This window comes from Anas acuta, chromosome 3, assembly GCF_963932015.1.
Source record: "Anas acuta chromosome 3, bAnaAcu1.1, whole genome shotgun sequence".
Taxonomy (NCBI): Eukaryota; Metazoa; Chordata; class Aves; order Anseriformes; family Anatidae; genus Anas; species Anas acuta.
In genome coordinates, this window is record NC_088981.1 from 118,508,075 (window position 1) to 118,531,652 (window position 23,578).

The 23,578-nt window shown below is 48.5% G+C and overlaps 1 protein-coding gene across 14 annotated transcripts in view; it reads left to right on the forward strand.

The window, feature by feature from the left end:
* DTNB (dystrobrevin beta) overlaps positions 1-23,578 on the forward strand; it is a 192,365-nt gene that overhangs the window by 149,125 nt on the left and 19,662 nt on the right. The gene's annotated exons all lie outside the window — the stretch shown is intronic.

A 23,578-nucleotide genomic window follows, 5' to 3' on the forward strand; every position in this document is an offset into this window, starting at 1 on the left:
GTGATGCTCAGCAGCATCCCAAGAGGGTAAAATCTTTGATCTGAGTGTTCTGTTCTACCTTTTTTTTTGGTAGTTATAGCTGATTCGAAGCATGCTAGTAGTAAGATAAAGAAACCTCAGAAATACAGATGTAGTGCTGTTCAGTATTACAGAAATATTATCAATTCAAGACCTTGGAAATGATGAGGTTCAATATTTGCTTACTCAGATGTTATGTTAGCCATTATGGTGATAGCTTCCTCTTGTACAGCGATGGCTTCTGCGCTGCAACAACATGTATTTACAACGTAACTATCAAAAAAATCAAAATACTTCCACGTAGTCAAACATTGGTGTAAATATTACACCGTACTGCAGAAATGAAAAAAAAAAAAAACATACCTGGAATCAATTTATCCTCAGTGCTAGATCAAAATAGTTTTACCTAAGAGTCTGATAGTCTGAAATATCTGTTCCAGCTGTACATTGTGTCTTTCATGATGCTTTCAAACTGAAACCTCTTGGGGGTTTTATTTATCAAAGTGAAGTGAAAGTTGTTCTAACTATTAAAATCATCATGTAATCCAAATTGGGTTTAGAGAGAAATGCTTGCATTGTATTTGTGATTTAGTTTGACTACTGTAAATATCCCTACAATTTTGAAAGCCCAGAGCAGATGTGCTTAAATCCACAAAGAATTAAAATAGCAGAGAAAGATAAAATCTCAGTATTTTGACTAATGCATTTTAAGAAAAAGTCTGCTAATGTGAAAATTAATTTTCTTTTCCCTGAACCTTTCTCTGTTGAAGTAAATTCACCAGTAAGAGTGGGGGGGGGTGCATGTTTTAAGAAAGATCTGAATTCCAGTAGCCTCCCAGGGCTGAAAAAAAAAGCAGATGTGCACCCTTGGTGCAGTCAAACCCTGTTCATCTGTACTTATTGGAAAACACTACGTGTTTGCTTCTAGGGGCTGCAGTTCTCCAGATCATTGACGATTTAATTCTGTGTTTCTGACAACATTAATGAGTTCATCAGATTAAATAAACTACAGAATTCCAGGAGAGCTAAATCGTGTTAGCTGGGTTCTGCCGTTATGAATGCTCTTGGCACTGATGCGTGTACAAGCCGGGCTCTGCAGAGCAGCGCTGCGCATCCAGATTTCGGGGGCGCTCTGCCTCGGCACAGTCACGGTGGGCACGGCAGCCGTGGTCCTTACTGCCTCTCTTGGTGAGATCAAGTCATCGATTTCTTAGCTCCAGTTATTGCTCTCAAAGATTTTTACAGCCTCTTTCACCCACCGATGAACAGCCTCACTAGTTGTCTTTGACCTCGTTGAGCTGGATGCTGACGGTCAGGCTCGCCCCAGTCCAGCCTGTATCTTTGGACATCCCTTCACAAATTCCTTCTCCTCGGTGCAGAGGAACAGAAACCTCTGATCTCCAAATCTCCCGCTGCTGATACCAAGGACAGACCTACAGCCTGACGGAAAACTCTTTGGCATCAATTTCAGATCCAAAGTCAGTAATGGTAGCAGACAACACATCACCTGTGACATTAGGAGGTTCCTCATGGTATTGTCCTCTCCTTCGACTAGAGGAGTGATAAGAGATCAGTCTTGACTGTCCAGAATATCTCTCCCAGCTCTGTACTACTTCATACCTAAAACCAGCTGGTGATGGCTGTTCAGAGGCTGTTGATAGTGACCTTGGTCATCACCAGTGAATCCTCACAGGAGATTTGGTAAGTTGATAAATGCCAGCACTGGACTAAATCAGAGACTGCTCAGTCCAACCACACTGCTCCAGCAGTGGCCTTCAAGCCACCCATGCTCACATGGCTGGAGAATGAAGCGAAGCCCTTTGGCCGGGATTTGTTCTGCTTTATCCCATCCCTTTTCCACCTGCTTGGGGCAGTGCCATGGGGCATCACTGTGTCACCTACAACAGTGCATGCTACTAAGCTGACAGGTCGGTAAATTTGGCACTGCTGTTGTGAAGCATCTGAGGATGAAGGAACATGAAATTCAAGAAGCCTCACTGCTCTGCCAGTGGCATCAGATACGAGGGGCAGAAGTCATTGCCTGTTCTGCCTGTACCCACCTCTAGCCAGTCTGTGCTTCTCGTGGTCCTTACTCCTCTCAAGTGATGCTTCTTGCATGAACTTGCTACAGAACAGCATATGCTTGTCGCTGTAGGTAGGAGATCACATTTTTTATTGCCAGTGTTGTTGTTTTTTTTTTCATTCAAAAAAGTTTTGTTTGTTTTTTTTTTTTTGCAATGCTAGACCCAAGAAGATAAAAAAAAAAAAAAAAAAAAGAAAGAAAGGAAAAAGAAAAAAGTGCATGTCTTAGATCTGGGAGATAGGTTTGCTTTTCTTCTTGTCCTCCAGCTCAGAAGTGATACCCCCAGAGAATGCCCTGTTCTTACTTTCCTATGTAAGCTCTTGCAAAATGGAAGGAACAGATCGTATTAACATCATAGGGAACTTCTTGCTGACTGAGAACAGACAAGTCCCTGCAGACTTTGTTTTCCATCAGAAGCACACTTTGGTTTGACCCCAGTGGTCAGTATATATTGTGTGCTTGGGATGTAAAGTCGTACATCAGCATGCACACAGCGCTTACCATGATCGGCTGAATAATCAGCCTGTGAGTTTTGCATCATTTTGCATGGCTGGTGGTGAGAGGAAAGAAGCTACAGTGGCTGTTCCTCGGTCTTTGTGATCTGACAGTGACAGGGCTAAGTCTTTCAGATTATCTCCCTTCCTCTTTGTGGCTATTGGCAGCTCATTGAAAGACCACAGCATCACATCAGAGAGGCGCTCCTAATGCGTCATACCCTGTGTCTGTGTGTTCTTAATTAGCTCACGAGCCACTCCTTCCAAAGATCAAAGGCGCTTCACCAGGACACAAGGAGCTTGCTTTTAAAACATGCCTGCAGCAGCTGCTCGGCAGTGGCTGCACGATGAAGCAACCTCCTGCCTTTTGCCGAACGTGCGATCCTTGGCTTAGGTCTCGGGCAAACGTGGGGAGAGCAGTCCTTCAATCTCAAACCCATGTAGCAGCTGATGCTTCTCCTGTCTGTCTAGAGTGGATCCTGCTCCCTCTAGTAATCTTTCACCTTTTACTAAAGGTGTGTGTCCAGTTTGCTTTCTGCCAGCCCAGTGCAGGGGATTCACATTGCCACCTGCTCCAAAGAAAGGATCCAAAGCTTACCTGGCCGTTGTAGGGCTTACTGAGCCAGCGAGAACCCCATGAACGTGCTTTCCATTGCTCATTTTCCAAGCCCACAGCTAACGCAGGCACCCACCCGTGCTGGCAGCAGTGGCTTGGCCTTGCCACGGTGCCTGTGCTGAGGAGCAGGAGGTGGCCGAGGCTCCTGGGCAGCAGTGAGAAGATCCCTGGGAGCGCAGGAGAGGGCCCCACACCTGCTCTGAGGTCCAGCTGCCAAAAGTGCCTCTTGCTGTAGGTAAGTAACCGCCGCCTCTTCTTTCTTTTGGGACACAGCCAGCATCTCTGCACGCACCGAGCCAGCGAGCATCACTGATGCTGCTGGGCAGAGGGGAGGTGGGGACGTTGGGCTCACCCCGCAGGCTCGGGGTGATGGGGCTGCTTTCTGTCCTGCTCTTTCTCATGTCGCCTCCGTGCTCCTTTCTGCTCTGCGTGTAGGCCGTCGCCCGTGAGGCGTGCACCGAGGAGTAACCTCGCACACAGATAGTGTCACTACTCAGGTGGATGGGGTTATTGATCTGCAAAGTGTCTGCAGAATCCTTGGACTACCAGCCTTGCAGACAACTCATCTGCATTTGTTATTGCTTTTTTAAGAGCCAAGTGTGTTAAAAAAGGGATGACAAATCCTGGAGTACTTTATAGGTAGCACACTTCAGAGAAGTAGTGAAAGTTGCTAAGTAACCAGTTGCTACTTACCTATGAAAATTTATAAAAGCATGGCTTCAAAGAGTGTGGAAATGACTAGTGAAGGGCACTGTAAGTCTTCTGTATTCTGCGTAAAGCATAGATGTATTTATCCGAAGAAATCCAACTTTCATCATAGTACAGCAATGCTTCTCAGACCCAATATAAATATTCGTTCATGCTCACAGTCTTCCTGAAATGGGTTTAAAAAGTATATATTGATGAGTTTCTGCAGAAATGTATATTGATGGTGTGACCAGTGAGGTGTGCTTTCCTTAAGCTGTATTCCTCATGGTGTTGTATTGTTCCCATTGAACATTTCATTTGTGCTTTTATTTAGTTTTAGTCACTTTACAGTTATCCAGAGAAAATATTTAGATACAGAAATCAAACTGTATTGTCTTTTATTCAGAAGTTAGATTTAAGTTTGTCAAGCTGAGAATAAAATACCCATTTGTGTACCCCTGTTAAGGAAGTATTCGCTATGCTGGCCTATGAGCAGCAAAAGATGCATCCCCTTTCTTTTTAGGGCTCTGTGTGCCAGCTGTTTGTGTACATCCCCACCATTTAGCAAGGGTTTGAAGAAGGAGGACGGGGACTCGAGCGAGGCCATCGGTGGTGGCCATGGCTCTGCTCAGGGTGGACGCTCGGGGTCCTGGCGTCGAGCAGGCCTGGCAGCACCAGGCCGCAGCCGCTCCCATTGCAATGTCTACGTGTCCGTCCTGGTCGTGGTGTTCCCTTCCACAAACATCCCCAAAAATTGCTCGGCGTTTGGTTTGTGTGGATTTGAGTGACTGACAGGCTTTAGCTTTCTGGTAAGGAGGAAATTGCAGAGCAGCATAAGAGCAAATTGTCCTCTCAAGAGACAGTTTCTCATCCCAGGAAAAGAGAGAGAGGCTTTTCAGGCTAGGAAGCTACAGATATCATGAAATTCAATTTTTCTTGCAGTCACTCTCTACATAAAGGTAATACTTTCTGAGAGAGTTCACGGCCAGAGAGGTTTCCCTACATTTTTGTGTCATTTAAGGTCCACATTTGACGCTTGGCTTTCAGGAGGCAGCAGCTGCGGCTGTGCTAGGAAATGGCGGTGTCCTGTGAGGACAGAGGAGGGCAGATCTTCCTCCTCGGGCCACGGAGGCATCACTTCACGAGCTGCAGGTCTTCCCAGCTGGTTGAGCCACCCGAATCATTGTGCTCAGGGCAGACACTCAGCATACGGCCATTTCTAGGCCTCTTACTCTTTCGTGTCAATTTGTAGTTGGGTCTCAGCACAGCCCGTTCCCTGTCCACATCGTGGGGAAAAGCAGGTTGGTCCTTGCCATATTCACGTTAGCCAGGGATAAGAGCACCTGTGAGCATGACTAATTAATTTTAACTGGAAGAGGGGAATAATATTTTGCCTTCTATACCAGTTTGCCTCGCTGAAAAACGGACCCAGAGTGTGACAGAGGATTTCGGTCTTTGGACTGAGAGAAGCTGAGGTGAAAGGGTGCCAAGGAAGTTCAGCATGCAAGTCCAGCACAAACACTGAATCCATCACAGGCTGTGGGATTTGGGAATCTCCACATTTCTCACAGCAGCGATGCCAGCACGTCTCCAAGAGCACGATCTGTATGCACAGCAGCTAAGTTTAGCTGGCGAGGCTGGTGCTCATGACTGCAGGCAGTGGTCCTCCGAAGAGCAAGTCGCAGCAGCTGAATTAGCCTCCTGCTCTGAATCACTTTCTGGAGGACGCTGTCCCTCCCACTGTTGACTTCGGCATGACCTCAGGAGGTTGGCCCCACTCAGCGAAACCAGACTTGACACAAAGCCCTGCCTCCCCTGGCTCCCAGCAGCGTTTCTATTCTTAGTCCATTGACGAGTCGTTTTCATCTCTCTCTTGATTTTTGGCACATGACAGTCTCGCAAAGGCAGAGTGGGTGAAAAAGCCAAACCTTTGCACACAGTTCTCGGGAACACTGGAGGAGCATTGCAGTTTCTCTTAGTCACCATTCGTGGACTCTGTGGAAGTCCCCCCCGGCCGTGACGCCTGCGGCTGCGCTGCAGTTACGCAGAGCAGCGTGCGGGCTCTGTGGCTACCCCACCAGTGTGAACTTCTTGCTGCTATGATTGCCAAAAGCTTCCTGCAAAGCCCAAAAAGGTAAGATCTGAGGACTGTTAGAGATTCAGTGAGGGACAGCGAGCCGGAGAGGGTTCACATTTAGCTATTTCACGTCTTGACTTTTTGGAGCACAAGTAGGCAGTAACCTTCTGAATTCAGCTCCTGGAAAGTCTCTGCAGTTTGTCAGCACCGCTGGTTCCAGGCTGAATGCTGATCTCTCTCGTGAATAATGCATTATTTTTTCACATTCCAGGCAGCTCCCAGTTTCTGCACTGCAAGCAGCATATTGCGCTGGCTTTCATGTGCTCTGTGCCTGTGCTGGCCTGAGTGCCTCTGTCCCAGGGCCAGCGCTGGAACATATATGTGGGGCTGCGGTCTGCCTTTCCGAATTAACCAGGCTGAATTACTTCAGCCATTTACATGGCACAACACGGGACTGGGCTATTTTGGCAGCAGGGCAGGCTACAGCAGCACCTGTGTTGACAACGTTCATCACCAACACAGAACTTCCCAAGTATAACCTCTAATGTCCTTGAGGACTGTATAAAATATTGGGAGAGTGTTCCAGGAAATGATGGAAGCCATGAAGAATTTAAATATTTTCCCGAGTTTTCTGTTCTCGCCCACATTCTGTCTTCATTGGCTTCCTCCTCTTTTTGCCAACAGATTCAAAACTCGAGTCACATTTTTTAAGGTCCTGCAAAAACGTTGGGTGTTTTTTTACGCTTCCTTTCTGACACGACAGTCGCGGATTTAAACAACAGATGAGCGACCTTGTAAATCCATCCGGTGTTTTCTCCCTTTTCAGGGTCTGAAGCTGTATCATTAATTAATGATTAACTCTCGCATCCAGTTAGTAATTGTTTCCATCACCACCCTGACATCAGTCTCCCCTTGGGACTCCTCTACACCTTTTTTTCTCCGCATACGTCAGTAAAATCCCAAGGGCTCAATTTGGAACCAGAATCACCGCTCTCCTCCTTCACCCGATTGCCACTGTGGGTCCCTTTACGAGCATTTACGTGCCATGACTCGCCGCAGCTACACAGTCCTCCTGGCAAGCGACCATCCCTGTTGTGAACAGCTCACAGTCCGTCCTCCTGAATTGGCTCCAAGGATCTGCTCGGGATGATTCGTGCGCTGAGCGCAGCCGCTGGCTCATGGCCCCGTAGGCGGGAGGGCTCTTGGGGGTCCCAGCCCAAGCTCCTGCTCCTCATGGCCCAGCTGGGAGGAACGGTGCCATCCCTGGTGCCACGGGCTGCCCCTTTGCTGTCACACCCCAGGATGTTTTTGGCCTTTGCTATGAAGACACGCTGCTGGCTTCTCTTCCACGGGGCTCGGCTTGCAGTGAGGATGGGCAGGAGGAACGGGCCGGGGAGGTTGGGAGCCCAGCTTTGGAGCTCTGCTGTGGCACGGTGGAAAAACTTCCAAGTACTGAAAATCAAATTGACTGAATGGCATTACTGCGTAGTACTGAGTGCCTTGGACAAACACCTTTTTGGATTAGGCACGGAGCAAAGTATCATTCTGTGAACCAAGATTTCCTCTCATAAAAAGCATTACCTCTAAGAGATGTCGTAAAGCCAGACTGCTCCTCATCATGGCACGTAAGCTCATTTCCAGTTACACCTTCTACAGGGGAGGTCTGTAGAAGGTGTAACTCTTCAAAAAAGGCCCCTGGGCAGACAGGGCTGTACAGATATCGCTGCAAACGCGTGCAGTGCGGCTGGGACAGCGCTCTGGCCATCAAGAGCAGCACGTCTGCCTTGAGAGGGGCACTGCTCCTGGGTGTCGGGTATCTCCTGCTGCTGTCAGAACTGCTCAGATAAAGTCTGGTCCAAGCCAAGAAGCAAATTTAGGTTTTTGTTGGGTCTGAAAGAAGGTTTTTGACTTGAGAGTTCTTCTCTCTGGATGGCTTCCCACAAACGTTATTGAATAACACAAGTGTTGCAAGCACAGAGAAATCAGATTTTTCAGTAATTGCATGGTACTGCAAGAAACAGTTTTCTTTTCTGAAAGTAACAATATTCTGTTAATGTGTTTGTCAGACATTTATCTTTTCCTTGAAGCAGGTGTTTTTTCCTCAAAGCAGCCCATTTTAAACGACTGAGACATTTTAGTTCCTTGGGAAGGCTACTGTTCCCCTACAACTCTTATTTATACACTCCAAGTTTGTGTTGCCTAAATGTAGCAAATTATTTTTGTTTTAAAAAAAAAAAAATCCCCAAGACTTGGAAATTCACTTTTCAGTCAATACTTTTATGTTCAGAAGACCACATTTGCATAGCAAAAGGTTCTCAAATATTCAGAAACGTTGCACGTACCAATTTCACGGCGCTGGTACGTTAATGCACCACACCTGTTCCCCAGGATTAGGCGGTGGCTGTTTCCTAGACAGAAGTGTGACATACAAAATGTGTGAGATTGGAGCTGGCCAGCACGTTGAGCTCGCCCATTTCCAAGCATATGCTCACCGAGGGGGGTGACCCGCACTGGCACCTGGAGGGGGTCTCTCCTTTCTCCACGCCTGCTGAATCCGTGCCAGGGAGCAGCAGGCGTGCAAGGGCACGGGCTCGTGTTAGTGTGAAAACACGGTGATACAAACGATCCATTGGTGTGCATTGCAAGTTATCCCCACGGTACGTCACGCATCGTTGCAAAACATGTTGTCTCCATTCCAGAGTGTGGCTTCAGCTTCCAGCTGGGTTTGATTTTACCTTTCCTGGCTAGATTAAACACCTCTGGTATTCTGTATTTTCATCTGGTGAATGTACCGACCTATTTAGATAAAATCAGCTCTTAATTACTTTTTGGATAAGTGAAGAAGGTAGAGGTATCCTAACCCGCCACTATCAGTCATCTTTACAAATCTTTAAATAATGCCTCCACTTGGCTTTTTTTCTTCTCAGCACCTTCTCCTTCTCACTCTTTGTTTTACAATGTAGTATCCAGAAGTATTTTCCTCAGATACTTCAATATCATCGCCATTAGCATTAGCATTAATTACTTACTGACTCCACTTCTCTTTTGCCACAGCAGCCTACTGAAAGGTCCTGCTAATGACCATTAGTTATAATCCTTTAATTTTTGTTGTTATTTTCTCTTATCAGCTCTTCTATTATTTTTCCTGTTTTTAGTGTTGGGCTATCTGGTCTTAGCTACCCAATCGTTCTGATTTTCCTCTTCAGTATTACCAAGGTAAATGCTAATATACCATTTGGAATTTCCCTGTTGCTTCAAGATTTATTAAAATTGGTATCAGTAGGCCAAAAACCTCTTCAAGCAACTCTTCGGGGACTCTTAGTTTCAAGTTATTCATCCTGCTGCCTTTAAAGATAAGTATCTCCAGAGAACAGCACGCTGAATACTGAAACACTGTACGGTAATCAAGTCATAAAATCTGGTCCCAGAACAACCACCAATTTCCCCAGCATCAGTCATTTTGTCTTGGTTCACCACCGTGAAGTGTGGTGCACTTTGTAGAAGAAAATTGTAATTTCTAACCTTCCTAAACGCTACCGGTGTTTCTAAAGGCACACTTGGAGACCCATCTCAAATTTAAATCTTCCAAAACCATGAAACTTCACTTGTGTGCTTCGCGGGTAGTTGCCTAAAGAACAGCTCATCCCGCTGCCATTTGCTGCGATTCTTGGTTTTTGCATTAGCACTCTTCGTCTGTATCAGTTCTCTCTCTGATCCATTGTGTTCAAGATCCCGGAGTTCTGTAACTAAATGAAAAACATTTAAGAAGATGTGCTGCCGCCCATGCACATCTTTTTGTCTTTACATTCTTCACCTTTCCTAAACGGGAAAATGTTGGATTTTAAGATTCCAAGCACGCAAATGTTTTGCAGTCAGAGTGCCAGTGCTACCAGGTTCTGCTGTCTTGTAACCACAGTTTCTGTTTCTTTTGCTTCTTCTTTGGACTCCTTCTTTTGGATACCCAAATAACTTTTGATATTTTTATATCCATGTCTTCACAACACCATTGTTCTTAGGCAGCAATTATATTTTTTACTCTTTCTAAGCTGGAAGACAAAATGCGTGTCTCCCCCAGTTTCCTCCTTCTCCGTTTCGAGTTCCTCTTTCTGACACGGGAGGAACCAGAGCTGCACAGGGTGTTCTGCAGGGTGTCTCACCCATCTTTTATACATCAGAACAGAGGCGAGGGCGTCTTACTGCTAATACCTTGGGAGTGCAACCAGGAGCGGCCTGCCTGGCTGCAGTGTCCTGGTAATTAGCACTTACCTGGTAATTACTAACTTGTGATGGTAGCCAGTCACTAATTCCTCTCCTGTGACCATCTTTGTTCCAGGGCTTTTGCCCATCCTGTCTGCTGGCCTCGCTGGCTGCCATCGGGCATCGCCGTGCGCCGTGCGCCACGCTGCTGCTATTGTTCTGAGCCTCAGGTTCGTCCCATTCTTCATCTGTAATATTCTGATCTTCCTCTGTATTAATGATTCATCCTAACCTTTATGTCATCAGGAAGTTTCATTAGAGTGCAGTTATTTTTGTGCACATAATTAGAATATTAAATAGATGAATCCTGGAGGAATTCCGCTTGTATCCTCCAGCCTGCAGGTTGTCTTTCAGCAGAACCCATTTTCTTCTCTCTTTCGTGGCGATAGAGAACCACAAATCACAACTCTGCCTCGCTGGTTGACCTGTGTTGACAACTGTTCCAGAAAGCAAAACCAAATACCGGGTTTATCTCCTGTAACCTGTTATTGCATGACGCCTCGGGCAGATTCCTTGCTGGTTCATTTTCTGAGCATCGTGTAACGACTCCGTGCTCTGCCTTGAAGATTCGGCACGGCTGTCTGATGGTCACAAATGAACAGACCATCTTTTCAGCTTCTCACATGCTTGTTTGCCTGTTATATCTTTGGCAGTGGTTATCACATCAGGCTGACCAGAATGACTTTGTTCTTTGGGTGCAGTGTTGAGGTTTGCTCTCCAGTATGCGTGTCTTTTTGTCCGACGCAGCCCTGGAAGTTGCAGGCTTCGGAAGCCTTTTTTCCTGGTCTGAAAAAAAGAGAACATAGCTCATGCAGGATTACAAAGGTACTTCTTTGTTGTCAATATCTGTCGTATATTTAGGCGGAACTATGGTTTGTGTCCAACTTTCTTGCAAGTCACATGCCCTTGCCTGCTTAGAAGTTCATGTGCAAACTTGTTTTATGTACCGTCTTCTTAGCTTTATATTCTTATTACCAAGAATTTCATCGATGGCTTTAAAAGCTGGCTCTGCTCAGGGACCCATTAGCCCTGGTAGTTATCCCATAAGCTCTTTAATTGGGTGGCATCCATCATCGTAGTCCTTATATCCTGTCCAAGAACTACCAAAAATAACACTTCTCTTTTCTCAAGCTTTAGGCAGAGCCACCCTGCTCGTGCTCAGGGAGAAAGAAATGGATCTCCGTGAGCAAAATTTCAGGGATGAATGGCATGTTTAGATGTGCTGTGATGTGCTGGTTACTGTAGCCTCTGGATTCGTTTCCCTCCTGGTGGTCGGTGGTGCCGCAGGTATTGGGCGGCTGGGCAGGGCCCCTTGGTGGCCTCAAATCATGGAGACCTGCAGTAATCAGTGCAATTCTCATGGAATAACTGTGCTGAAAGTCAAGCAGACTGCCTTTGTCCTTCTGGTCGTGCAGGGCTGCCTGCTCAGCTTGGGTGAACATTTCTTGCATTTTGTGCAACAGTTGGGAACCTAGACCTGCAGCTCAGTGTGTACCCTGGTAATGGCTGTCTCCTGTTTTGGCAAGAACAGAGAAATTCCTGATCTGCCACAGAAGACAGTTGCTCAGAGCTGTCCGTGTGCATCCAGAACCAAAACACAACAATCTCGCCCCCGGCAGACCCTCACCACAGCCGGTGCTGTGGGCTGAAGCCCTAGGAGGCTCCTGGGGCAGAGCTGCTTTGATCACCTCGGGAGCCAAGGTGGAAAGCTTTCCAACCACGTTAGATTGCCGACGAGTTAAAGGGATAAAAGAAGTGCCAGCTGAGATGCCTGAAAATAAAACTCGGGTAATTTTGAAAGATAACACTTGCTTTTAGTCTTCGTAACACAAGTCCGCCAGGGAAATCGTATGGGAATTGAAACTGTAAGAGTCCTGGGAACCACTGCAGCGAGAGAGCACTGGAGGAAATACTCGATGCTGGTGAAGGGAACAATCTGGTACATATTGAGTGCAGTGACTGAATCCCTGCATGAGGCCCTGCTGGAAGGGGAGACAGCACATGCCCCATAACTGTGGAAATGGTGGATGAAAGCAAAAATGTCAGGCTTTGAAAGAAGCTAGGAAAAAGAAGGCATTCTGTGTGGTAACCAAGATTTTATTGTTTCCTGATCCCTGCTCTATATCCCACAGCTGGGGGGATCGAGAGGAATGAAAACAAACAACGTTTCATGAATGAAGGAGTTCAAACGGCTATCTCGCGCTGCGGCTGGGAGCGGACCTGCTCCGGGGAGCAGCTGGAGGCGAGCAGGGAGGCCAGGGCGAAGGAAGGCAGCCTCGGCACGAAGCTGCCCCACCGGGAGGGCAGGAGGCACCAGCAGCCATCACACCTTCTGCTGTTTTACTGGTATATCAGGATTTGGGTGTTTAGTGGTCACCGCTGGAGGACATGCGTGTTTATTTTTCTAGCTCTGACCGATGGAAAAGTCCAGCGGAGCTTCCTCTTCTTCCTCCCCGCTTTCCACTTCTGTAATTCTGCCCTGCAGCTTGCTGAGGCACGGTGCTAACGCTGCAAGAAGCACGCGTGGCTCTGCTGAGCAGTGCCAGGAGCAGGCAGGGTGCGGGCTGGCTGCACACAGGGGCACGGCTCCCCCAGCCCAGACAGAGGGCGGCTGGAAGGATTCGTGTCCCGGAGCAGCGGCGGTGAAGACGCATAAAACCCTTGTCCTGAAGCAATGGGTTATCTGTGCATTAGAATTAAAGCTGAAAAAGCAAATTGGAGAAAGAGCTGAGTAATAGAATAACGTTGCCAGAAGAGCAGTGGAAATAACGCTGAGGCTAGATATCTACCAATTTGGCAGCAGGATGCGATGAGTCGTGCCCTGCTGCTGCAGGATTAGCGGCTCCCTGCACGGCCCCACCAGCTCCGGGGCGTTTCGAGGAGGGGGGCCTTGCCCCTGGGATGGGAGATGGGGGCTCCCACAATGCCAATTGGGTTTGGCACCCGAGACTGCAGCTGTGCTGCAGCCTCTGCGAGGGCTGGCACTGCAGTGAGGAGGAGAGAGCTACCTTCTCCGAGAGCAATCTAATTGTTAATTAACACAAGGATTTAGCAGCCAAGGCTGCTGCGCTGCGCAGTTGCGGCCCCTCTTCCCTGCGTGACCTCGTTGCCGGATCGCCTGCCTCGCGGCCCACACTGTATTGCTGTGTGGTTTGGTGAATTTAGTCTAATTACACGGGTTTTAAACAATTAAATGCAAATGGTGTGCTGCAGTCAGCCCTGCACCGCCCGGCCTTTCTGCCGCGCCGTTCGATCAGGCAGCTGTGCATTGCCAAAAACGCCCAGCCCTGATGGAGATCCAAAAGGGAGCGGTGCTGCTGGTGAGGATTTGCAATTCATTCCCCCACGTGAGCCCTCTCTACGTGTGCATCTCTGTCTGCACGTCTTATTTGGGTAGGTCCACGCACACGCTGCTGCTGCAGGGTGCCCAAGCCCCGTTCTGCAGTGCCCTCTCCTCTCCGCTCACAGCATTTTCCTCTCACGGTGTCTCGGGGCAGCACATCAGCAGCATTTCCAAATTTCGGCAGCGGTGGGGTTGGGGTGTGCTGCGTTTGGAGGCGCTGCAGCCGGACAGGAATCGGCCGCGCGAGCCATCTGCTCCCTGGCCGCCGGCCACGCACCGGGCACCGGCGCGGCGCTTGCTCGTTGCCATGCTAACAGCCCTGCTCTGGGCTTTAGATGGGGGATTTTAGCAACGCTTCAGAAAGGTTATTAGCCGGCCGCGCTAATAAGCTTTTTATGTGTGCCTTTACGTGATTGTTCTCGTCGATTTTACTGTAATGCGTAAAAGGGAGGCAGGAAGCGTAAGGCCTGTGTGAGCAGATAGCCCCGGCTAATGTGCCACAGAGGACGATAAAATTTAATTTTCCTACACGAATAAGGTTAACAGGACTGATTGGTCGGGGATCTGAGTTCAGTGACTTTATTTTCTGTTTTAAATATTTTCCTGAAAGTATATTTGCGGAGAGGGCGTTGAATTATTTTTGGCACACGCTGCAACCTGGTTGGAGTTATTCAAGCAGAGGCAGCAACAGCTTCACCTGTGGCACTCAAAGGAATTTTTTTCCTCCACTTCGGCTTAACATAAACAATTTTTAAAGCGCTAGTAAAAAGGAAAACCACAAATGGCAATGCAGACCTAAATTCTGGTGAAATACCTTAAAGGGAACCTATAGCCTGAATGCAGCCGTGGCGCTGAGCAGAGCAGTGCCCCTGCAGGTCCTGCAGGGAGCTTCAGCCCGCACAACCCTGACACTGCCATCAAATAGCAGGACTGTGCACTTTGCTTGCAAGTGAGCTGTCTGCTACGTCCAGAGACTGCAGAAAAGGACGGGAGGATGGCACCAGTGCTGCCTCGATGAAACAAGGTTCAGTACCAGTTTGCATCACAGGTTAAAGCAATTCAAATCTGTCTGTACTAGAAAAAAGCAGCCAACTGTAAGTCATAGTTCTCCTCTACGATGCCACAGGTGGCTCTGGAACAAACAAACTCTTGCTTTCTTTCTGTTCTGTAGGACCGAAGCAGCATGGGCTTGATGAGCTTAATGCAAAGCAGCTATAAATTTGGTTGGAGAAGTTATCTCCAAGGTCAGTTGTCAAGGTTTTCCTGTTAGAATAGAAAGAGGTGTAAATTGAAATTCCTCTGTAGTTCATTATTTCTGGCCTGAATTAATTACTATTCAGTCTTCCTGCAAGGGACTTGGGTTTGCTCATAACATCTAGCAGGAGAAGATTGCAGGGGTTTTAGAGAACGGGGTAAGAATTCGAAATTATCCTGAAAAATTGCAGGACTGTTTGGAGGGAAGAGAAAAAAGAAACTGGATTTCGGTATGTACAAAGTATTTGTCAGCTAAGGAAGTATAAAAAACTGAGCAACTGGAATGAGAACCATGCTGCACCTGGGGGTCACAGCATGAAGATAAGTCAATGTCATGATATTAAAAATAATAAAAAAAAGAGATTATTTTGGGGTTCCCTAGGCACAACGAGCAGCCTCTCCTTCCGTGGACCTTCACTGTGGTCTGACCTGAAACAGGAGGTCTGGTTCTGGGCACCAGCTTTCCAAACAGATGCAGCAAGTCCAGAGAAGATCAAGAGGAAGCTCGCCGGCTCTGATTCATCAAAGGCTAAAGGACCCATGCTGTTTACTCCAGAGAAGAGAAAGGCTGAGAGCAAGTTTTAGAAGCCTTTGAATATGCAGAAGATAACAGCAAGGAGAAGGGGAAGTGCTGATGTCCTCCTCCAGCGGGGCTGGGCCGTGCAGCAGTTGCTGAAAATTTCATCTAGGAATTTCATTTAGGCTTGAGGAAAATCTGAATGAAGAGCTTTGTAAGAGCATTTTGGATAAACATTTGTCAGGAAGGGATTATGAAGAGTGGGTCCAGCTGTGGTGGAAGGGGTGGACTGGATGTTTTCCTACAGCTCTTGTTTTTCTGCGTTTCTGTTCGTTTCAGGCCAATCAGAGCAGCCTGTGTCAGCGAGTAGCATCCTTTGTAAACAGCAGCTTTTGTAATTCTTGACGGCAGAAAAAACACCTGAAATTACACTTAAGTTTTCTGCAGCTTTTCAGCACGCTGATGTTTCGACAGGCTTCCTCAGGAGATGCTCCAGGCCCCCTCTGGATGTGTCTGTGTGCGCAGACCAGGAATGTTTGCAGAGGGGCTGCTCCTGCCCTAGCAGTGGGGATGGACAGGCAGGACACCACAGTGCACACAAAAAAAAAAACACCAAAGATGGGGAAATTGTGCGAGAATGGGGAAATTGAGGAGCCGGCACGCAGCTGCAGGGCATCACGCTGCTGTGAAGGAACTAAAGGCAGCTCTGGGCCAGCAGAAAGCTCGTTACGGAGTTTACAACGATGGTGAAGAGCTCGGCTTGGCTCCTCGGAGCCCCCTGTGCTGGTGGGCCTCTCGAGGATTTGAAGTGCCTGCTGGTGGCATTTCTGCCAGGCCCCTCAATTGTCTTTCCCTTTGTGCAGAGTCTCTGTGGTGTCGAGCTGTGGCAGGGGAGGTTCAGGCTGGGTTTTGGGAAAAGGTTCTCCACCGAGAGGGTTGTCGTGCACTGGAACAGGCTCCCCAGGGACATAGTCACAGTGTTGGAGTTTAAGAAGCGTTTGGACTGTGCTCTCAGTCATATGGTCTGAATTTTGGGGGTAGCGTGGTGCCAGGAGTTGGACTCGATGATCCTTGTGGGTCGCTTCCAACTCGGGATATTCTAGGAGTCTATAAAATCTCACATGACGAGGCCTCTTTGCAGACAGACTGTGTTGTCTCACACCCACCACACCTCTGTTGTTTATTCCTCATAGCCTAAAAACTTCGTGGTTTTCCTAGTTTTTGGATTGTTTTGCTGTCTGTACTGCTGTCTGGCTAACCTGCCTGTGGTAGTCCATAATATTCCGCTTAGTAAAATATTTGTACTTTTCAGCACTCATAAATTTCCCCAATATTTCAAGGCGTTTCTAAACAAAATTAACCTCAGCACAAGGAGCATCTCAGCTCGTTGTTTTCAGGCTCCTCCATGCTATTTATTGAGTTGGCTCAGCCCCAAAATGAGCAAAGGAATGCAAGGGCGCTGCGGCTTTTGGATTGTATATGTGTGAAATTTTAAACACAGATGATGTAGGCTAGACGGATGACCTATACATCCACGGAGAGAAGAACTTGATTTCCTACTTGCCAGCTTTTTGGTGAAATATGCAGAAAGCAAGATTTTTCTTCCCTGCTGCAAGATGTTCCGTGGTCACAGTGCATGCGATGGTGTTCGCCGGGGTCACATTCGAGCACGGTGGTGTCAGCGGTACTTGAAAAGGGGGGACAGGGCCTGGGGGACAGGAGTGGCAAGGAAGTGCAGCACGGGCTGAGGAACCTCGTTCACTGTCGGTGGATGTGATAAAAGCTCTTCAGCGTGAGCCTCGTGGTCCTCGACGTGAGGAAGCCAGACACTGCCTGATTCTTAAATAAAGACAAAGGAGAGCATGGTAAATGCGAATTAGAAACTGTGCATGAGATGCAGATGGAAAGCCCGTTCCCATTTCACTCTCTAATGAAGATCCCCGCTTTTTCTTGGATGCTGTTTGACGTTGTCTGATTTCCTTAATTTCCTACAGCAAATATGCAGAACTAAAAATGAGACTTGTAGGCCATGTGTTCTTATTCTCATTTTTGTTCCATTTCTGCAGTATTGTCTAGAGTTAGTTATTTGGGGCATGATGAGGTATTTACTTGTCCAAATCATTTATCTAAAAACTGTTAGCTCTCTTTATGCATACACAATCCTGTTTATTTTAATATATTCATAGGAGTAGGCTAGATAATAAAATACATTAACATCAACGTATATTTCTTGCAAAGCAAATTTTATAAATTTCTCAGAAAGCATCTGTAGGATCTCAGCGTTGTACAAATGTGATGCCTGTTGTGGGTATTTAGCCCAAACTTCCACTCGAAGCAGGACTGCAGGAAGCATTGATACAGGCTGTTGGGCTGGACACCTGAGGTCCCTTCCAACGCGAGTTTTTTGGTTACTCTGTGATCCCATTCTCTTTTAAAACTCTCCTCTGGCATAGTGGTTGTGGAAAATCCGATGGCAGGTGACCAGAGTAGCGGGGTGCTCCGATTAAACTGCTGGAACAAGGCAGTTGGTGGTGCAACTATTATTTTGTATGCATGCTAGGAGCTGTTACTGCCCCTGCTTCCTGTACCTCTGCTGAACTGGTTTTGATGCACAGCCCAGTGCTCTGTCTCTTCATGTTTTTTCAGGAAATATTAAGGGGTTTTTAGGTTAAACCTCAGAACTATTGTATATAAGACTTGATAAACTGGAGCCAATAAATCTAAGTCAGCTCCCAAACATTTCAGGAGCTGGGTCAGAGGTTTCTTTGCTTGTTTTTCTAAATTGAAATCCATCTTCTATACCCTCCTTGGTGCAGTTGCCGGGAAGAAGATGCAAGAAACCCATTCCCAGGGTTTTTAAGGCTGCCGTTCTGCAGAGCGTGGTCTTCTCTTCGTGGCCTAGTGAAGTCAGAAGCTGTTCACGAATCTGCCTCTGCTCTGTTTACAAACACCAGAGCTTTCTCGGAGGGGCTACGCTGTGCACAATCCTCAGCAGACCACTCTCCGTCAGGCAAAGCTGCAGGAGCAGTTGGATGTGCCGGGGAGCAGAGGCACTGAAACAAAAGCCCCACATCAGGCTCACTTCAACGGCTTTAGAAAGCACAGGAATAGCCTCAGCTCCAGTATTTATGACCTTGCCCCATTCCTTCCTCCCCTCTCTTTGCCTTCAGCCTCTGGAGAGGGAAGGCAGTGAGAGTGATTTATTGAATTGCCCTCAGTGCTGCCTTCCCATTCAGCCTTGGGAACAATTCCTGAGCATATCCATGAACTGTCGCATGCTCCCTCCAGGCTGTCCTCATTCCCTCCCCACGTGTGCAGAGGCACAGTTAAAACCTGCCGCCTCCTCCCACGGCTTCCTCTTCTCGGGGCCAAGCCCCAGCGCTGCGCCGCAGCACCTGTGGTTGGCGTTGTGACCGCCTTTTGGCAAGGACTCCTCTGCTCTTCCTTTCTGCGTGTACCAGATGTCTTTCTTGCTTTCTCAGTAGATAATGTGCTTTCTAGGACAGGGCTGTTTTTGTGCTGTACAGCGTGAGCTCAGGCTGTGCGTGAGGCGCGTTGTCACCATGAGCATCCTTGGCTTGTGTCCTCAGCATCCTCTGGTTCCATTGCTGGGCTTCTCGTGGCTGTTCTGGGGCTTCCACAGGCAACGCTACCTGAGAGCCGTGGGCTGAGGGTTATTGCCCAGGCTGACCCAAATAATTTAATGGTTAGGAAACGCCAGCTTACAGCTAGCTCACTCATTCTTATTTCTGATTGCTGGATGTGTATGCGTCACAAATGTTGTCTAAAGGTCATATACCATTTTTCCACGTGCATCGTTTTTCCACAGGACTCATCACTCAGTGCAGAGTGAAAACAATCAAGCATGTTTGAGGCTACATTCACTATATAAAACACAAGAAAAATGAGGTCAACATGTAAAATAGATCAGTTTTATCTGGAATTAGAGAAAAACAGATATTACCAGTTGCTAAAGAACCACATGCAGCCCTGAGCCAGGAAAGCTCCCGGACCCTCTCCTTCAGCTATTCATGTGTGTGCACGCTCGTGTGGGAGTACATACAGCCACTGGAGACAACAGGAATTTTCGCTTCAGCAGTACCAGAAGAATATGTTTGTAAAGCCTTCCTCAGATGTGTGCAGCAGTGCACACCCCATGTGCACACCATGAGACTGTTGCTGAGGTTGAATCAATATTTCTCGTCCTGTCTTTTTGTGAGTGCATCATTACAGATTTCCTTTGGACTCAGTCTTGAATCACAGAATCATGGAACATCTTGAATTGTAAGGGAGCCACAAGGATCATTGAGTCCAACTCTTGGGTCCCCATAGGACCACCCAAAAAATCAGACCATGTGTCTGAGAGCATTGTCCAGTGGACTTTCTTCCTTTCTTTCCCAAAGCTTCTGCTCATTTTGTCCATAAAGTCAGTGCTACTTCTGTGTTTTAAATTCTGCAGTGATAGTTGCCACTTTTCTTCATATATTTGATGCCTGGTTTCTGGATTGGCCTGGGAATAGCTCCCTCCATGCTTAGTCTGTATCAAGAGTGCAGCCCTGAGCAGAAAGAAATCATCATCCCCCAAAGTACTCAGCTCTTCATTCAGCCCAGCAGCCAGAGGCTTGTGCAGGTCTCCAGGTCCTGTTTGAGACCCATGAAGGCATCATGTCCATGCATGAAAAAAATGGCCACCTGATGGGCATCGTGGCCTCAGAGCGATCTCCCAAGAAATCATCCAAAAAGAAGTCTGATTCTTTCTTTCCTCATTGGGACACAAACTTTGAGGGTTTCGTTCCAGCCCCTGCAAGACTACACGTGCAACATGCATGCAAGTACAGCTTAGACCTCTTGATCTTCCACCTGTGTTTTGGTAGATGCTGTGTTACTGAAAAAGGCGTAGTGCTTCGTGTTTTTTGGCAAGTGTCGGTGGGCCAGCTGAGCTGCTCTTCAGCCTGCGCTGCTGGGGACAGTGTCCGGTTTCAGTCCTTGCTACCTATGACTCAGGATTATCTTCCAGACACACTAGAGTCCTGTCATTTGTAATTTTAATGAGGTACAACCACAACAGATGTGTTTTTCAGTTTGTTTTTCTCCTCCCAGCTCTTTCGCGTTGTTCAAGACTTGTCTGCTGGCGATGTGAATGCTCCCGTCCTCGGTGGAGACCTGTGTCCTCATCTCCATCTTTCAGTGAAAACAGGTGTTTTATATTGATAGTCAGAAGGAGTGAAGAAATGTCTTCCAGAAGAATTTCTGCGGTTTTTTTTCCTATTAAGGTCACTCTTGAGACTTGACAATTTCCTGCCATAAGCCTCAAACTGGGGCTGCTGTTTCTCCCAACTGGTGGTGGGCCAGCAGAGGCAGGGCAGCTTTGGCATCTGCGGGCTGCAGCCCTGCAGTCACACTCCCAGCAGACAGGCACGGACAGCCCACGTGTGTTTTGCTTCCCGTGAAGGTGATTCTGTAGTCTTTGCAACCGAAAACTTTCAGATCCTCTTTCAGCTATTGGGTGCTGTAGGGTGTGTTGCCTGGGGTCGCTGGACATGGTGGTGTGGCCATGCGTGAAGCAGTGACAGCAGGGAGGCACAGCACTGCCCCGAAGCTGCTGTCCCTTCAGCTGTATTTTCTGTGCATGCAGTCACGAGCTTTTCTTGAAATCACTAAGATTTCCAGGAACTGTGTCATTGCGAGGATGAGGGACGTTCCCAGCCTCTCTGCTCTGGTGGTTGCAGTATGCAAATAGGCACGGTCCATCTGCATGCCCAGCGGTTGAAAAAAAAAAAGATTAAAGTGCTTGGGTACTTATTCTAAGAATACAAAATATAGGTGACGTGTCTCAAAGATGAGTGGCAGTGGAAAAAAGATTGCCCTGACTCCCCCAGATGTACGTGGAGATGCCTGGGTGCTGCGCCTTGGCCTTTGCTGCCAGCCCATCAGCGTGGGAGCTCCGGGGGCTAAAGGGCTCTTTTTGGTCCAAGGCAAGAGCACATCTGTGCAGATGCCCTGGGCCAGATGTGGAGAAGTGTGGAGCTGGCCACGCAGGCTGGAATTTGCCTTCAGGCTTGGGCAGTGGCGAAGTCTTACTCTATTAATCGCGCTCTTGTTTTTCCAAATAACAACATCTCTAGCAGGCTTTCCATTTTTAATCCCTCTCACCTGCCAACATTAAGTTGGCCTCTGGGGTTTGATAGGGATGTGTGCTGAGGTTCCGTAATGGCGAGGTGGGACCTGGGGACCAAATTTCCACACAGTGCAATTCCTCCTACCTCCTCCACCAGCCTCCTGCCGGGGAAAGGTGAGTTCCAGCTCACTGGCTGCTGTGCTGATGCTGGGCTGCATCCTGCTCCTTGCTCTCAGTGGGTGCGTGGTCTTTGTGCCTCATCTGAGCATCCGCCCAGGTGGGCACCGAGCAGCACCAAGGGCAGGAGCCATGGGGCCGAGCAGCCACTGCCACCAGCAGAGCCATGCACACAGCTACCACCATTCCGTGCAGACTCAGTGTTTCTGTACACGTGCAGGTCTTTTTTTTATGGATTTTATTTCAGATTTTGGTGCAGGGGAGTGAAGCTGACGGTGTTGCATTTCCTTTATCTGCTAACAATTTCATCTTGCAAAGACAATCTCCCCCCTGCAGCCATCTCCCCTGCAGGCACCAGCGTCACAAGAATATTTCGCTCACTTCTCCGACTCCCCGCATTATTAATGCAGTTTCAAAGCAACAGCTTCATGCACGGGTGGATTTCCGTGTTGTGCTTTACGAGAATGCCAGCTTCAGGCCCTGGCTGTGGCCGTCCTGGTGCTGCTGCGGGAAGCCGGGTGCCGGGGCGGCGGCGGTGCCACCAGCACGCACCACCGGCTGCCGGGTTGCCCCGGTAACTGGTGAACGTCAACGGGAGCAAACGATGCACGGGACAGAGAAAAAGGAGACAAACAGAACGGCACAAGCCAAACAGGGATTTAATCAGGGGCTGTACGGTTTTAGTGTCCTTAACATGTGATTTTTTTTTTTTTATGGGCAGCTTTCCCCTAATCAAAGGCAGCACGGCTTTCATATAAATACAGTCACAGATTGTAAATCATGGCTAGCAAAGCATGGCAGACCTGATCGCTGATAGTGTCGCAATAGAGCAGGAGGGAGTAGAGACTGCTGGAAGACAGAAATCGCTGCAGAGAACGACCGCGTTATAGAACCATGGAATGGTTTGGGCTGGCAGGGCCCTCAGAGCCCCCCCAGTGCCACCCCTTGCCATGGGCACGACCCCTGCCCCCAGCCCAGGCTGCCCCCAGCCCCATCCAGCCTGGCCTTGGGCACCCCCAGGGATGGGGCACCCCCAGCTCCTGGGGCAGCCTGCACCAGGCCTCACTGCCCTCAGAGGGAAGGATTTCCTCACATTTAACCTAAACCTGCCCTCTTTCAGCCAGTAACAACATGCAACAGGTCACATACAGCATATAACAGGTTATTAACTGGTACATGCTCTGTGGAAAGGTGATGTCCTGCTCTGCCAGGCAGTGGGGTTGGCACTGAGGAGCTCCTGGAGGTGCCATGGAGCACCCAAGTTGCTGCTCTCCTTGACAAATGTCTCTGGGGCTCTGGCATGACACACGTGCATCAGGGAGGTTACTGTTTTGTAAGCACAGAGCCAACGAGTGTGTGCCCTTTGTATTTACCTTCTCCTCACGAGTCCTTCAGCCCCTCCTTGCTCATCACCGCAGTGACTGACTCCAGGCTTTGATCTGGAGGCTTTGCTGGGGCAGCATTATCCCTGAAGCCAGGGACTTTTGCCCAAGTGAACATTATAGCAGCTTTCTATGAGCCTTCAAACCTTTTTCATGGGGAAAAAATATATATATTTGTTTGATGTTTGCTATGAAATTGTACATTCTGTGAGTACACATTAAATTCTGGGCCCCCCTCAGCACAGAGAGACCTGGGCCCAGCAGGGAGAGCCCAGGCCGTGCCCTGGGGGTGCTGCCAGGCCCAGAGCCCCCCTGCTGTGAGGAGAGGCTGCGAGAGCTGGGGCTGCTGGGCCTGGAGCAGAGGAGGCTCCGGGGGAGCTCCCCCATGGCCGTCAGTACCCGCAGGGAGGTGCGGAGAGGCCGGAGCCGGGCTCTGCTCAGCGCTGCCCAGGGCCAGGCCCAGAGGCTCCCCCTGCCCCTCAGGCAGCACTGCTGGGCCCAGGGGTGCCCCGAGAGGGGCCGGGGGCTGCTCCTGGGAGAGCTCCCCGAGCCCAG